This window comes from Arachis ipaensis, chromosome B3 (genome assembly GCF_059453495.1).
Source record: "Arachis ipaensis isolate K30076 ecotype BB chromosome B3, ASM5945349v1, whole genome shotgun sequence".
Taxonomy (NCBI): Eukaryota; Viridiplantae; Streptophyta; class Magnoliopsida; order Fabales; family Fabaceae; genus Arachis; species Arachis ipaensis.
Genome location: NC_142438.1, coordinates 32475764 through 32489776, shown reverse-complemented (window position 1 = coordinate 32489776; position 14013 = coordinate 32475764).

Sequence of the window (14013 nt, the reverse complement as noted above, 5' to 3'; positions counted from 1 at the left end):
ATTATTATTATTATTATTATTATTATTATTATTATTATTATTATTATATCACTGTCATCAGACGATCGCTTTAGAGGCCGTTTAGGTACGTCGAAATTTTTGCTATGTAGGTGATTTTTGTAATTATATTGTTGCTCACAAGTTTCAAGTGACACTTCAAAGGACGGAAGGACACCAGCTCTGAAAATGTCAAACTGTTACAAATAGACATCTTTGAGGGGTTTTTTTTTTTTTTCACACAGAACGAAAATTTATAGTATGGTATACACAAACACACTAACTGTAGCTAATTTTTTTTGTTATAAAAGTAGAAGTGGTGATATACTTTAACATTGTAATTTTTAGTGTTTTTTAAAACTGTGGAAGTACACAAATCGGAGGGTCCAATTTCTGTACCTAAAATTTTTTAATTTTTTTTAAACACAAATCGGACGGTCCGATTTGTGTACTTCTCACAAATCGGATGGTCTGATTTGTGTACCTCTCACAAATCAGACGGTCCGATTTGTGTACTTCTAGAAATCGGACGGTCTGATTTCTGTACCTCTAATAAATCGGACCGTCCGATTTATGCTTTTCTAGTTAAACAATTCAACATTTGAGTATAATACCCCTAACAATTCACATTTTAAAAAAATACCACTACCACTCTAATATTAAAAATAAAAAATTCACTAACTGTCTCCAAAATCAAATTTTGGGGAATAAAGAAAAAGGAAAACACGTATACAATGATTAACTAATTATGCATTGCATAAATAATGTGACGTTCGTTATGTTTGACTAGCTGATTGTAGTCACATGATAGAGGAAAAAGTGATGAAAGAAAAGGCTAATTATTTATTTCTTTTGTTGTTTCGGTGGATGATAATCAGTTTCTGTAAAATAATATACGAAAATATTCTTCGACGGGAAAAAGTACTTTTGGGGGCCGATTTGTTACCGCAAAACAATATAAAAACTAGCATTAGAACTTATCTTATGATGACTAAATACAGAACATATGAACAATCTTCAGAAATCATCAGAAACTTTATTCGTTTATGTCATATGGATCACGCAATAACATTTTTTTTTTTACTATTGCGACTAAACAATAAAAAAAAGGAAAAGAGAAAAAAGTCAAATCGTGTGATTAGAATCATATAAGACTATTCGGTAAAACACAGAAATAAATCAAATACAATTTTAAATTACATAAATTATCCAAATCTAAAAGCGTTATATTAATCTTTTAAAGGGACATTTTTATGTAAATCAAATAAGACTTATTCGATTTGTCAATTTTTTTACTAAATCGAATTATCAAGAATTTGATGTAAATCGAAGCAGCATGAGTTAATTTAAGCATACATGTAACGTCTTCTCCTAGTAAATCGAATCGAATCATCATGATTCTGGTGATTCGATTTATGCATCCACATGATTCAGCTAGTAATTTGAAATAAGTTGTTTCAATTTATTCAGCAACGAGCTAAAAGACATACCACTAAAACATTACAAATTTTTATAGTACTTCTAACATCTTTTAAGTTATTTTTTTAAAATTATTTTGTATGAAATAAAATATTTTTTGTGGTATAATTTAAAAAAATTTATTAAAAAATATATTTACTCAAATTTTAAATACAATACTCTTCTACATAATTAATAATTTAAAATTAAAAAAATTAAATTTAAATATAAATATTCATATATATATTCAAATTTTAAATAAAATATTCTATATAATCAATAATAATTTAAAAATAAAAAAATTATTTTATTCCATGAATTATAAAAAACTAATAAAATATTTAACTATGAAACTTATTCAAAATTAATATTTATTTATTAAATTAAAAATAACATATAAAATAATATATTTTAATACTCTTGGTAAATACTTTCAATAATCTTATTATTATTATTATGTACGATCAATTTTTTATTTATTTTATCTAAAAAAATCAATAATTCATATTATAACAAAATTATAATAAGAAATCTAACAAAAAAAATTATATGTTATCAATTTAAATTTATTTTGTCCAAAAATTAACAATTCATATTATAATTTTTTATTTTTTATTGAATTTCTTATTATAATTATATTATAATATAAATTGTTAATTTTTTTTGAATAAAATAAATAAAAAATTGATCATACATAATAATAATAATAATAATAATAATAATAATAATAATAATAATAATAATAATAATAATAATAATATTGAGAATACTTAAAAAAATATTAAAATTTATTATTTTATATGTTATTTTAATTTAATAAATAAATATTAATTTTGAATAACTCTCATAATTAAATATTTTGTTAGTTAGTCACCAAAAAAATATTTTGTTAATTTTTTTTAATATAGGAATAAAATAATTTTTTTGCATGAATATTAATAATTTTTCAATTTTTAAATTATTAATTATGTAGAAGAGCATTGTATTTGAAATTTGAGTTAATAAATTTATTTAAATTATACCATAAAAAAATATTTTATTTCATGCAAAATAATTTAAAAAAATGATTTAAAAGATGTTAAGAGCATTATAAAAATTTGTAATGTCCTGGTGGTATGTCCTTTAGCTGGTTATCTGAATAAATCGAAACAGCTTATTTTGAATTACTAGCTAAATCACGTGATGCATAAATCGAATCATGGTGATTTGATTTACTAAGGAACGTTACATGCATGCTTAAATCGACTCATGATGCTTCGATTTACATAAAATTCTTGGTAATTCGATTTGGCCTAATTCGATTTAGTAGAAAAATTGACAAATCGAATAAGCCTCATTTAATTTACATAAAGACGTCCATTTGGAAGATCAATGTAATATTTTTTTGTTTGGATAATTTATGTAATTTATTATTACATTTGGTTTATTTATGTATTTTACCCTAAGATTACTATACAATGTTAAAGTTCACTTTAAGGTTGAACCCAATTTGAATAAGACTCTTTACTAGAAACAGCTGTTCTAGCCATACAGTCTGGTACACTATTTACATCTCTTTAGATTATATATAGCAATAGTAATTTGGAAGTCCTAATTTATATTCTCTTAAATTTATTTTGCTAATTTTTATTCTGGAATATTTGAACCCAATAATTGTCTATTTACCAAAATGAATGCATCTAAATGATTTGTTTAACAAAGTACCTGTTCCGAGGGTTACCTGAAATTGGAGGTCGATCTTGGATGAGATCTTTTGTACTGGTCGGAGATGGCGTATCCGGCTGGCTGGTGGCGGCCGGAGCTGTTGTGTCCGTCTTGTTGGGCTTGCTGCACTGCTGATCCTTGGTCACCAGAGGGTGGGGGGTACCTACAAGAGACTCTGATGCTTAAGTTAGCACGGGTATTAAGCAGGTTTTATGTAGAATCAGAGTATCAGTTATACCTGGGTGCTCCAGTGTATTTATAGTAGTGAGAAGTGACCTTCTTAGACAAGATAAGTTAGTTATCTTATCTTATCTTATTTTATCTTTGGTGAGGTCAGCTTATCTTCAACGGAACCGCCCTTCTCTCTGTAGGCTTGAGCCGCCTTTTGATTTGGGTCGTGTTTCTCTATTTGGGCCCTTTATTGGGCTCTCCTGTTGATCTGGCCGACCTCTTTGAGAAGAGGTCGGGTAGCCGATCCTGAAGAGGTCGGTCGCTTTGTCGCCAATCATCCCAGGTCAGGTAGCTCGACCCAGGGTATGAACAGTGCCCCTGCTTGAGCTCGGTCTTTCTTGTTGAGGTCGAATCCTTGGCTTCGGTCCTTTTTAGTGAAGCCGAACTCAAGCATTTTGTCGATTCCTTTCTTTGTAGAGTCTTTTTGAATGTGGAACGTTTCTTCTTTCGCTTCTTCTGAAAGCGCGCACTTTTGCATTTAATATTTTGACTTTGGAAATATGCGAGGCTTTAAATACCTTCATTAATTGGTTTTAATTGCTCGTTTTCCTTGGTTTTTATTTTGAATCTTTCGATCAAAAAATGGTTTCTCTCCTTCGTAACTTCTTCCTTCACTCTCTCACTTTCTGTTTTCATCCGCATCGTTCTGCCTTTCCTTGTGTGATAGCGTCATTTGGCGATTCTCTGGGTTGATTCTATTTTCCCGTCTTCAGTTTTTGCAGCTTCTCTTTTGTTCCAGGTTGGTTTTCTCCTTCCCTTTCTTCTGCGTCATTTTCTTGTCTGATTTAGAGAAAGTCTGATTTGGAGAAAGTTTGGATTTTTCTGTTTTACTATGCCTGATTGTTGTGTATTCTGGGATTTCTTCGTCTTTTTGTGTGATTTCTTTGACTTTCTCTGCTGCTTGATGCCTTTAGAGTTTTGCATGTTGCCGTCACTTCTGCTTGTGCTTTTGATGATTGTATTTGAAATGATGATTTTTGTTTCTGAAAAAAGGTTGTATCTTTGACGATTTTCCTGCTTTCGGCTTTTTTGTTATGCCCTTTTGTTTGGTGAAACTGTAGAAAGATAGTGGCTTTTTGTGTTTTTGCTTCCTTTGTTTATTTGAGACCTTCGTAAGCTGTAGGAATTTCCTGAAACCTTGCCTTGTTTCTGCCTCCAAAGGATGCCCCAGGACTTTGGTTTTGAGTCTTGGGGTTTTCCTTTCCTATGTGTTTGCCTGAGTCATTTTTGTCGAGTTGTTTTGCCCCTCGTCCGAGATATTTTTTAGTAATCCAATCTTCTTTTCTTATTTGTAGGATTAGTCGGCGTCATGTCTTCTCGCAATAACATTGTAGAGGTGTCTTCCAAAGTTCCTGAGGGGATGTCTGATTGGCTGGACTCCCTTGTCCTAATGTGTGTCTCTGTCGTGGATGCTGAATTTTGTGTAGAACTGAGGAAGCGTCATAGGATTTGTAGTAGCAGTGCCCGGGAGAGGGATTATGAACTCGTAGCTCCTGATTCCGATGAGAGGGCTTGCTTTTCTACTTTCGTCGAGGGGGAGCGTCCCTTCTTTTACGCTTATGAATACTTCTTCAGCCAGTTAGACGTTACTTTTCCTTTTACTGCTTTTGAAACTGACCTGTAATGGTCATGTAACATTGCTCCATCCCAGCTTCATCCGAATTCCTGGGGTTTTATCAAAATATTTTAACTGCTTTGCCAAGAGTTAGGCATAGCACCTTCTGAAACTCTTTTCCTTTATCTTTTCGTCTCGACCAAGCCCGGAGGTTCCTCCAAAAAGAAAACTTTCTGGGTTTCTTTCAGGTCGGCCCAGGGGCATAAAGTTTTTGCCATGTATGATGAGTCTTTTAAAGATTTTAAGAACTATTTCTTCCGCGTCCGTGTTGTTGAGGGGGTCCGCCCCTTTTTTCTTGATGAAAATGATGAGCCTGCTTTTCCTCTAGAGTGGCAAAAGAATGTGAGAGTGCCACGTTATACATGGGAGATGCTTAATGAGGTTGAGCGGGCTTTTGTGGTTGTTCTTGAGGATTTGTGGGGGAAACCACCCCATCTGGATACAAAAAGATTCTTGAGTGATCCGTCTTTGGTTCGAACTGCTTTGGGTACTATCTGATTTGTTTTTATACTTGCTTTCTGAGCTTTTCTTTTCCTGTGTTGTAACTTATCGTTATGGTTGATTCTGTTCTTTCAGAGATGTCAAAAAATAATGATTCCATGAAGGCCTATAAGAAGGCGAAGAAGGCTGCTGCTGCTCAGAACATCTCGGCCAAGGCGGCCAGGGAGGGATCTTTCCAAGTGCTAGTGAAGCCGCCCATGCCGAGTTCTCCTGGGCCGAGAAAAGTGATCCCCACTCCTCGAGTTCGTCTGGCTGAGCCTCCACAGTCTTCAGCTGCTACTTCTGGTGCTCCTCCCAATAAGAAACAAAAAACAACTGAGGTCTTCAACCTTGACGCCCCTGATTTTAATGCAATCGAATTCGTAGATCAGCAGATCGGTCCCTACGGTACCCTCCCCATGGATGATGTGTCAATCCTTCGCCATCTGGATTTTATGACCCGAAACAGTGTTAAAATGGCATACATGGGGGCTGCCTTATACCGAACTGCCCAGAATCTTCCTCTCCATGCCACTAAGGAATTTATGGAGGAGGCTAAACAGGAGTTCGACCGGATGAAGGGCCTGAAGGAAGAGCTTGAGGTAAAGGTAGCCAAGTTGGAGAAGGATCTGGAGAATGAGAAGGCGAGTTCCATCTCTCTGGCGGCTTCGGTGAGGCTGGCCGAGGATACAGCTATGAGACATAAGGACAGTTATGTGACATCTTATCGGGAGGTGGTGCGCGTGAGGGAGGAGTTGGAGAATGCCCGAGCTAATTACTCTGAGCTCCAAGGTCATCTCGTTGGCAGTGTGACTGCTGCTTACGAGAACCTGAAGGAGCAGGTTCGGATTATTGCTCCCAAGGCTGACCTCACTCTCTTCAGCCTAGAGAATGTCGTCAGGGATGGTAAGGTTGTCCCTGATGATGAGGATGATGATGATGTTGAACCTCTCCCTGTTCCTTCTGCCAAGGTGTCAACTCCTACTGTTCCTCCTGCTGAGGTCGGCCCTCCTATTTTTGATCCTGACTGCCAGATCTTAAACCGGAACAATGGTTCTGTGGATGCTGTTCCTCTCCAGGCTCGCCCTCCTTCTCCTCAGACTGGTGCTATTAAAAAGTCTTCTGATCTTTAGTTTTTAGATATCTGTGTAGTTGGCCGGGCTTGTGGGCTTTTAACTTTTTACTTTGTGGTTGGTATCCTTTGATGACACTCTTTTTGGTTGCTTTAAGCAACCCATTAAAACAAACGCAACGAGTAGCTTCTAAGCTTTTTTGGGTCTGACCCTGAAGCTTGGTATTTTATGTCATGCTTGCTTGCATTTCTTTATGCGCTTTGAGAATGTTGAGGCTTTGTTGCTCAGCCTTTTTGAGCTGTTTTTAAGTGTCAATCCATGACCGGCTTCTCTTATGTTGTCCTTTTCCAAGTTTATTTGTAGTTGACCGATGCTATCATGTCGATCTTTTGCATAATTTGTTTGAGAGGTCTTTTCGGCCTTCTTTCGACTTGTCTGTGGTGTCTCCTTTTTGGTTGAGGTAGGACGACTTTTGTTCGACAACTCTTAGTGTTCTTGGTGAAACCTTTTTAGTTAGTCTTGAACAATTTCGTTAGGCTTGTCGGGTGGCTTATTGGGTAAAGCTATGTCCCTTTTAGCGCTTGTTTCTTTTTTGTCTGACTTTTCTTGCCGGTCCTTCTTTAGCTTTCTTTGGTCCGATTTCTCTTGTCGGTCCAAGTGGTAGTTTTGTTGGTCCGACTTCTCTTGTCGGTCCAAGCTGTAGTTTTCGTTGGTCCGACTTCTCCTGTCGGTCCAAGCTGTAGCTTTCGTTTTTAAGTTATTCCTAGTAATCCTCTTTTTTGGACCTTTGTCAGGTCTCTTTCAGGGATTACTTTTATAACTTTCTTTTGTAGGAGATCGACTTCGTTAGGTCGATCTCTTCTAAGTTATTTTGTAATCCTCTTTTTTGGACCTTTGTCAGGTCTCTTTCAGGGATTACTTTTATAACTTGTTTGTAGGAGGTCGACTTCTTTGTTTCGTCCTCTTTCTAAGTTATTTTTGTAGTCCTCTTTTTTGGACCTTTGTCAGGTCTCTTTCAGGGACTACTTTTATAACTTTTTCATTTTGGGCTGACTTTGTCATGTCGGGCCCTTCTAAGTTAAAGTAATCCTCTTTAATAGGGTTGGCCAGACCTCTTTCCAGGGTTTACTTATAACTTGGGTTGACTTGGTCCGACTTCTTAACGTCGGCCAGTCTTTAAGTTATTATTTTAGCAATCCGTAAGACCTCGTCAGGTTCTTTTTTGGATCACTTTCGATAACTTCTTACATTATTCTGTGTTCATCTTTGTCGATTTGTAGAAAGTGGTTGTCATCTCTAGATCGTCTTTTGGGTGAATCGCGTTTTCACCTTTATCGGACGGTTTATCTTTATCGTGATCGTGCAGTGAAATTGTTTTTCACTTTCCGCCGATCTGTTGCTTTATAATCGGACGATGAATGCTTCAGATTAATGCGTCTTGAGATCTTGTAGAATATCTAAAAAATATATTTTATTCAAAGGAAAGTGCAAATATATACATGTGGGAATTTTTCATCCCTTTAAGTCGGATAGTGTCTGAGTCTCAACTTGGTGTCTCGTTAAAAAACCTTTTCAGGAAAAAGAGTGCATCCAATAATGAGATCTTTTACTTTTTCTAACTGTAGTACCTTCTTAGGTTGCAGGCGTGCCATGATCTGGGAAGCTCTCGTCCATCGAGTTCGGACAGTCTGTAGTAGCCCTTCCCAAGTACTTCTACAACTCGGTAGGGTCCTTTCCAATTTGCTGCCAGCTTTTCTTCTCCTGGTCGAGTTGTTTTGATATCATTTTGGATTAGGATGAAATCATTCTCCGCGAAACTTCTCGACACTACCCTTTGATTATATCTGGAAGCCATTTGACGCTTTAGTGCTTCTTCCCTGATCTGAGCTCTTTCTTGGATTTCAGGTAGTAGGTCGAGCTCTTTCCTCTGAAGTTGGGAGTTTGCTCCCTTATTGTAATGAACCACTCTAGGTGATCCTTCCTCGATCTCCACTGGGATCATTGCTTCTATTCCATATGCTAACCGGAAGGGGGATTCCTTCGTGGTGGAATGTGGCGCCGTTCGATACGCCCATAGGACTTGTGGAAGCTCTTCTGTCCAAGCTCCTTTTGCATCTTGTAATCTCCGTTTTAACCCGGCTAATATAACTTTGTTGGTAGCTTCGGCCTGTCCATTGGTTTGTGGATGTTCAACGGAGGTGTACTGGTGCTTTATATTTAAGTCGGCTACTAGTTTTCTAAAGCCTGCATCTGTGAATTGAGTGCCGTTGTTTGTGGTTATTGAATATGGAACCCCAAACCTTGTGACAATGTTTCTATATAAGAATTTCCGGCTTCTTTGGGCGGTGGCGTTGGCTAGGGGCTCTGCCTCGATCCATTTTGTGAAATAGTCTACCCCTACTATGAGAAATTTAACTTGTCCTGACCCCTGGGGGAAGGGGCCGAGAAGATCGAGTCCCCATTTTGCAAACGGCCAAGGCGAAGTCACGCTGATGAGCTCTTCTGGTGGGGCGATGTGAAAGTTGGCATGTTTCTGACATGGTGGACATGTCTTTACAAATTCTGTAGCTTCTTTCTGTAGGGTTGGCCAATAAAATCTCGCCCGGAATACTTTTTTTGCGAGAGCTCGTACTCCGAGATGATTACCACAAATGCCGCCGTGTACTTCTTCTAGTACTTCCCCTGTGTTGGAGGTCGGCACGCATTTTAGTAATGGTATTGAGACCCCTCTTTTGTACAGGATGTTGTTTATGATGGTGTAGTACTGTGCCTCCTTTTTTAACCTCTTTGCCTCCTTTTCTTCTATGGGGAGTGTTCCTGCTTTGAGGTAGTTGATGATGGGGGTCATCCATCCTTGGTCCTGGCTTGTTATGGCTAGGACTTTTTCCTCTTCCGAGATTGACGGGTTCTGTAGCATTTCCTGGATGAGGCTTCTATTGTTGTCCCCTGGTTTGGTGCTGGCAAGTTTCGAGAGTGCGTCAGCTCGGGCATTTTGTTCTCGGGGTATGTGGCAGATCTTATATTCCCCGAGTTGTCCGAGCTGTCCCTTGGTTTTATCCAAATACTTTTTCATGGTGGGATCTTTGGCTTGATAGCTCCCTGTTATCTGTGAGGTGACTACTTGTGAGTCACTGTAAATGTTGAGTTTTTGAGCTCCAACCTCTTTAGCCAGCTTCAAACCAGCTAATAACGCTTCATATTCCGCCTGGTTGTTTGAGGCCGGGAACCCGAACTTGAGGGAGAGCTCAACCTGGGTTCCTTGGTTGCTTTCTATTATCACACCTGCACTGCTTCCAGTTTTATTTGAAGAACCGTCCACATAGAGATTCCATTCTGTGAGGGTTTCCAGGGCATCTGTGAATTCTGCGATAAAGTCGGCCAGATACTGTGATTTGATGGCCGTCCGAGCTTCATATTGGAGGTCGAACTCTGATAACTCAACTGCCCATTGTAAAATTCTACCTGCTAAATCTGTTTTCTGCAATATTCCTTTTATGGGCTGGTTAGTTCAAACCTTAATGGTGCGAGCCTGAAAGTACGGGCGAAGTCGTCGGGATGTTAGAATGAGGGTATAGGCAAACTTTTCTATTTTCTGGTAGTTCAGCTCGGATCCCTGTAGCGCTTTGCTAATGAAGTAGACGGATTGTGCCCATTTTCGTCTTCTCTGACTAGTGCTGAGGCTATTGCCCGGCTTCCTACTGCGAGATATAATATGAGCAGTTCTCCTTCTCGTGGTCGAGATAGGATAGGCGGCCGTCCTAAGAATTCCTTGAAGCTTGGAAGGCTTGTTCACATTTTGTCATCCATTCAAACTTCTTTCCCTTCCTTAAAGTAGCATAGAAAGGGAGAGATCTTATCGCTACTCCTGCTAAGAATCTGGATAGGGCAGCCAATCTCCCGTTGAGTTGCTGTACTTCTTTGACATAGGTGGGGCTCTTCATGTTGAGTATGGCTTGACATTTATCCGGGTTTGCTTCAATTCCTCTTTGTGTGAGCATGAAACCTAAGAATTTGCCTGCTTCTACTGCAAAGGTGCATTTTGTGGGATTGAGTCGCATGTCATGCTTCATTATAGTGTCGAACACTTGAGCCAGGTCGGACAATAATATATCTTCGCTTTGTGTCTTTATCAACATGTCGTCCACATAGACTTCCATGATTTTTCCGATGTGATCTGAGAAGACTTTATTCATTAGTCTTTGATAAGTAGCTCCCGCGTTCTTGAGACCGAAAGGCATCACGATGTAGCAATAATTTGCTTTCGGCGTTAAAAACGAGGTCTTTTCTTGATCTGGTGGATACATGGGAATTTGGTTGTATCCCGAGTATGCGTCCATAAATGAAAGGTATCTATATCCGGAGGAAGTATCTACTAGAGCGTCGATACTTGGGAGTGGGTAAGGATCTTTTAGGCAGGCTTTGTTGAGATCAGTGTAATCGGTGCACATTTGCCACTTCCCATTTGATTTTCTCACCAAGACGATGTTGGCTAGCCATAGCGGGTACTTTACTTCTCTTATGAATCCTGCCTCCAGTAGTGCTTGTACCTGTTCTTCCACAACTTGGGATCGCTCTGGCCCAAGTTTTCTTCGTCTCTGCTGCACCAGCCGAGATCCTGGATAGACCGCCAACTTGTGGCACATTAGCTTGGGGTCTATGCCTGGCATGTCTGCGACTTTCCATGCGAAGAGATCGACATTATCTCGTAAGAATTGTATCAGTAATTCTTTTGAGTCTCCTCTTAGGATCGTTCCGATATTAGTTGTTTTGTCCGAGGTATTTCCGATCTGAACCTTCTCTATCTCGCCTTCTGGCTGTGGACGGAGTTCTTCTCATCGCTGAACTCCGTCAATCTCAATTGTATGAAACTCTTCTCCTCTGCCTCTGAGGTTTAGACTTTCGTTATAACAGCGGCATGCCATCTTTTGATCTGCTTTTATCGTGGCTATCCCCTCTGTAGTTGGAAATTTCATGCATAGATGTGGAGTCGAGACTATTGCGCCGAGTTGATTGAGAGTTGTCTGACCTATTAGAGCATTGAGAGTTGATTCCCTTTTCCGAAGGTTGTGTGTAGCGATACGTATCCCAGTGGTTGTACCGGGGTATTTCCTAGTCCGAACAGACTGTTCGGGTATGCTCTAAGTTCCTTTTCTTCTAAGCCGATTTTGTCGAAGGCTGTTTTGAATAAGATGTCGGCAGAACTCCCTTGGTCTATTAATGTGCAGTGTAGATTGGCGTTTGCCAGTATGATAGTGATGACCATGGGATCGTCTTGTCCCGAGATGATGCCGGATGCGTCCTCTTTAGTGAATGTTATCGCAGGGATGTCGGGTGCTTCCTCCTTTCCCTTGACATGATATACTTCTTTGAGATGTCTTTTGCGAGATGATTTGGAGATCCCACCTCCTGCGAATCTGCTGTGTATCATGTGGACGTGTCTTTCTGGTGTCCGAGGTGATCGTTCAGTTCGTCCGGCATATTCGTCCCTTCGTCTCTTTCTTTGGTCCTCATCTCGGGTGGCCAGAAATCGATCTAATTTTCCTTCTCTCACCAATTTTTCTATGATGTTTTTTAAGTCAAAGCACTCGTTGGTGGAGTGCCCTCGGACTCGATGGTATTCACAGTATTCATTCCGGTTTCCTCCTCCCCTTTTTGCCTTTGAGTGGCCGCGCTGGAGGAATTTTCTCTGTATGACAGACTTCTTTGTATACGTCGACCAGGGATGCCCTGAGAGGAGTGTAATTATGGTATTTTTTATTTTCTCCCCTTGTCGATCTTCTTTCTTTTTGGATTCCTTGTCTTTATCTCGGTAGGGGGCCCCAGATTTTGAGATTTCTCCTAACCGAGCGTTTTCTTCCATGTTGATGTATTTTTCTGCTCGCTCCTGTACTTCGTCTAAGGAGGTAGGGTACTTCTTTGATATAGATTGGCTAAAAGGTCCCTTTCGTAGGCCATTGATGAGTCCCATGATGGCAGCCTCTGTTGGTAAGCTTTGTATGTCCATGCATGTTTTGTTGAATCTTTCCACGTAGTTGCGGAGGCTCTCCCGATCTCCTTGCTTGATCCCTAGTAAACTGGGGGCGTGCTTGGCCTTATCTTTCTGGATGGAGAATCTGGCTAGGAATTTTTTGGCCAGGTCGTCAAAGTTTGAGATGGACTTTGGAGGTAGGTTGTCGAACCATCTGATTGCTGTCTTCGTGAGAGTTGTTGGAAAGGCTTTACAGCGAACGGCATCTGAGGCGTCGGTGAGGTACATTCTGCTTCTGAAATTACTGAGATGGTGGTTGGGATCTGTGGTTCCATCATACAAAGTCATATCCGGGAGTTTGAAGTCTTTTAAAATTTTGGTTTTCATGATTTTCCTGGTAAATGGGTCTTGCTCTTTGTGTGAATTTTCGTCTGGGGTGGTTCGAGGAGCTTTTGATTTGATATCGGCTTCTAATTGCTGTAGTTTTTCTTTCAATTCTCGACGTCACCGTACCTCTCTTTGTAGATCCTTTCCGATCTCTCGTTGTTGTTGGGTTTCTTTTTCAAGTTGCTTTCAGCGATCTTGAAGCGCTTCTATTGCTCCCGGATTTGGTGAGTTTTTGTCCCCGTTGGATTCCGGGGTATCTTTCAGTGTAGTGTCCGCGTTTTTGTGCGGCGTTCTATCTTCTAGATCTGAATCGTGGTCGTTGTCATGGTCGTCCGCCATGGTGATGGGATGACTTCCAGGTTCCCCGTCAACAGCGCCAATGTCACTGGTCGGTGCCGACGTGTTTGGCCGGTAAGTGGCGGCCGGAGCCGTCGTGTCCGACTTGTTGATCTAGCTGCACTTCTGATCCTTGGTCACCGGAGGGTGGGGGGTACCTGTAAGAGACTCCAATGCTTAAGTTAGCATGGGTATTAAGCAGGTTTATTGTAGAATCAGAGTATGAGTTATACCTGGGTGCTCCAGTGTATTTATAATGGTGTAGAGTGACCTTTTTAGATAAGATAAGTTAGTTATCTTATCTTATCTTATCTTATCTTATCTTTGGGTGAGGTCAGCTTATCTTTAACGGAACCTCCCTTCTCTCTGTAGGCTTGGGTTGCCTTTGGATTGGGTTGTGTCCCTTTGTTTGGGCCTACTTGGGCCTTCCTGTCGATTTAGCCGACTTCTTTTATAAAGAGGTCGGGTAGTCTGACCTGAAGATGTCGGTCACTTTGCCTCCAATCATCCCAGGTCGGATAGCTCGACCCAGGGTATGAACAAGTCCTAATAGCATCCATACCTCTTTGGCACTGGGACAATCTTGAAGACAATGAAAAACAGTTTCAGAACCAAGCTAACACCGATGGTAAGTATTCGACATAGCTAAAACATGATCAAATCGAAACTCTGCCGTAGGAAGAGCATTATAAAGACTAAGCTAAATCAAGAATTTGTATTTCTTTGGAATGTGAAGCCGCCATAACCACAACCAATTCTGCTGC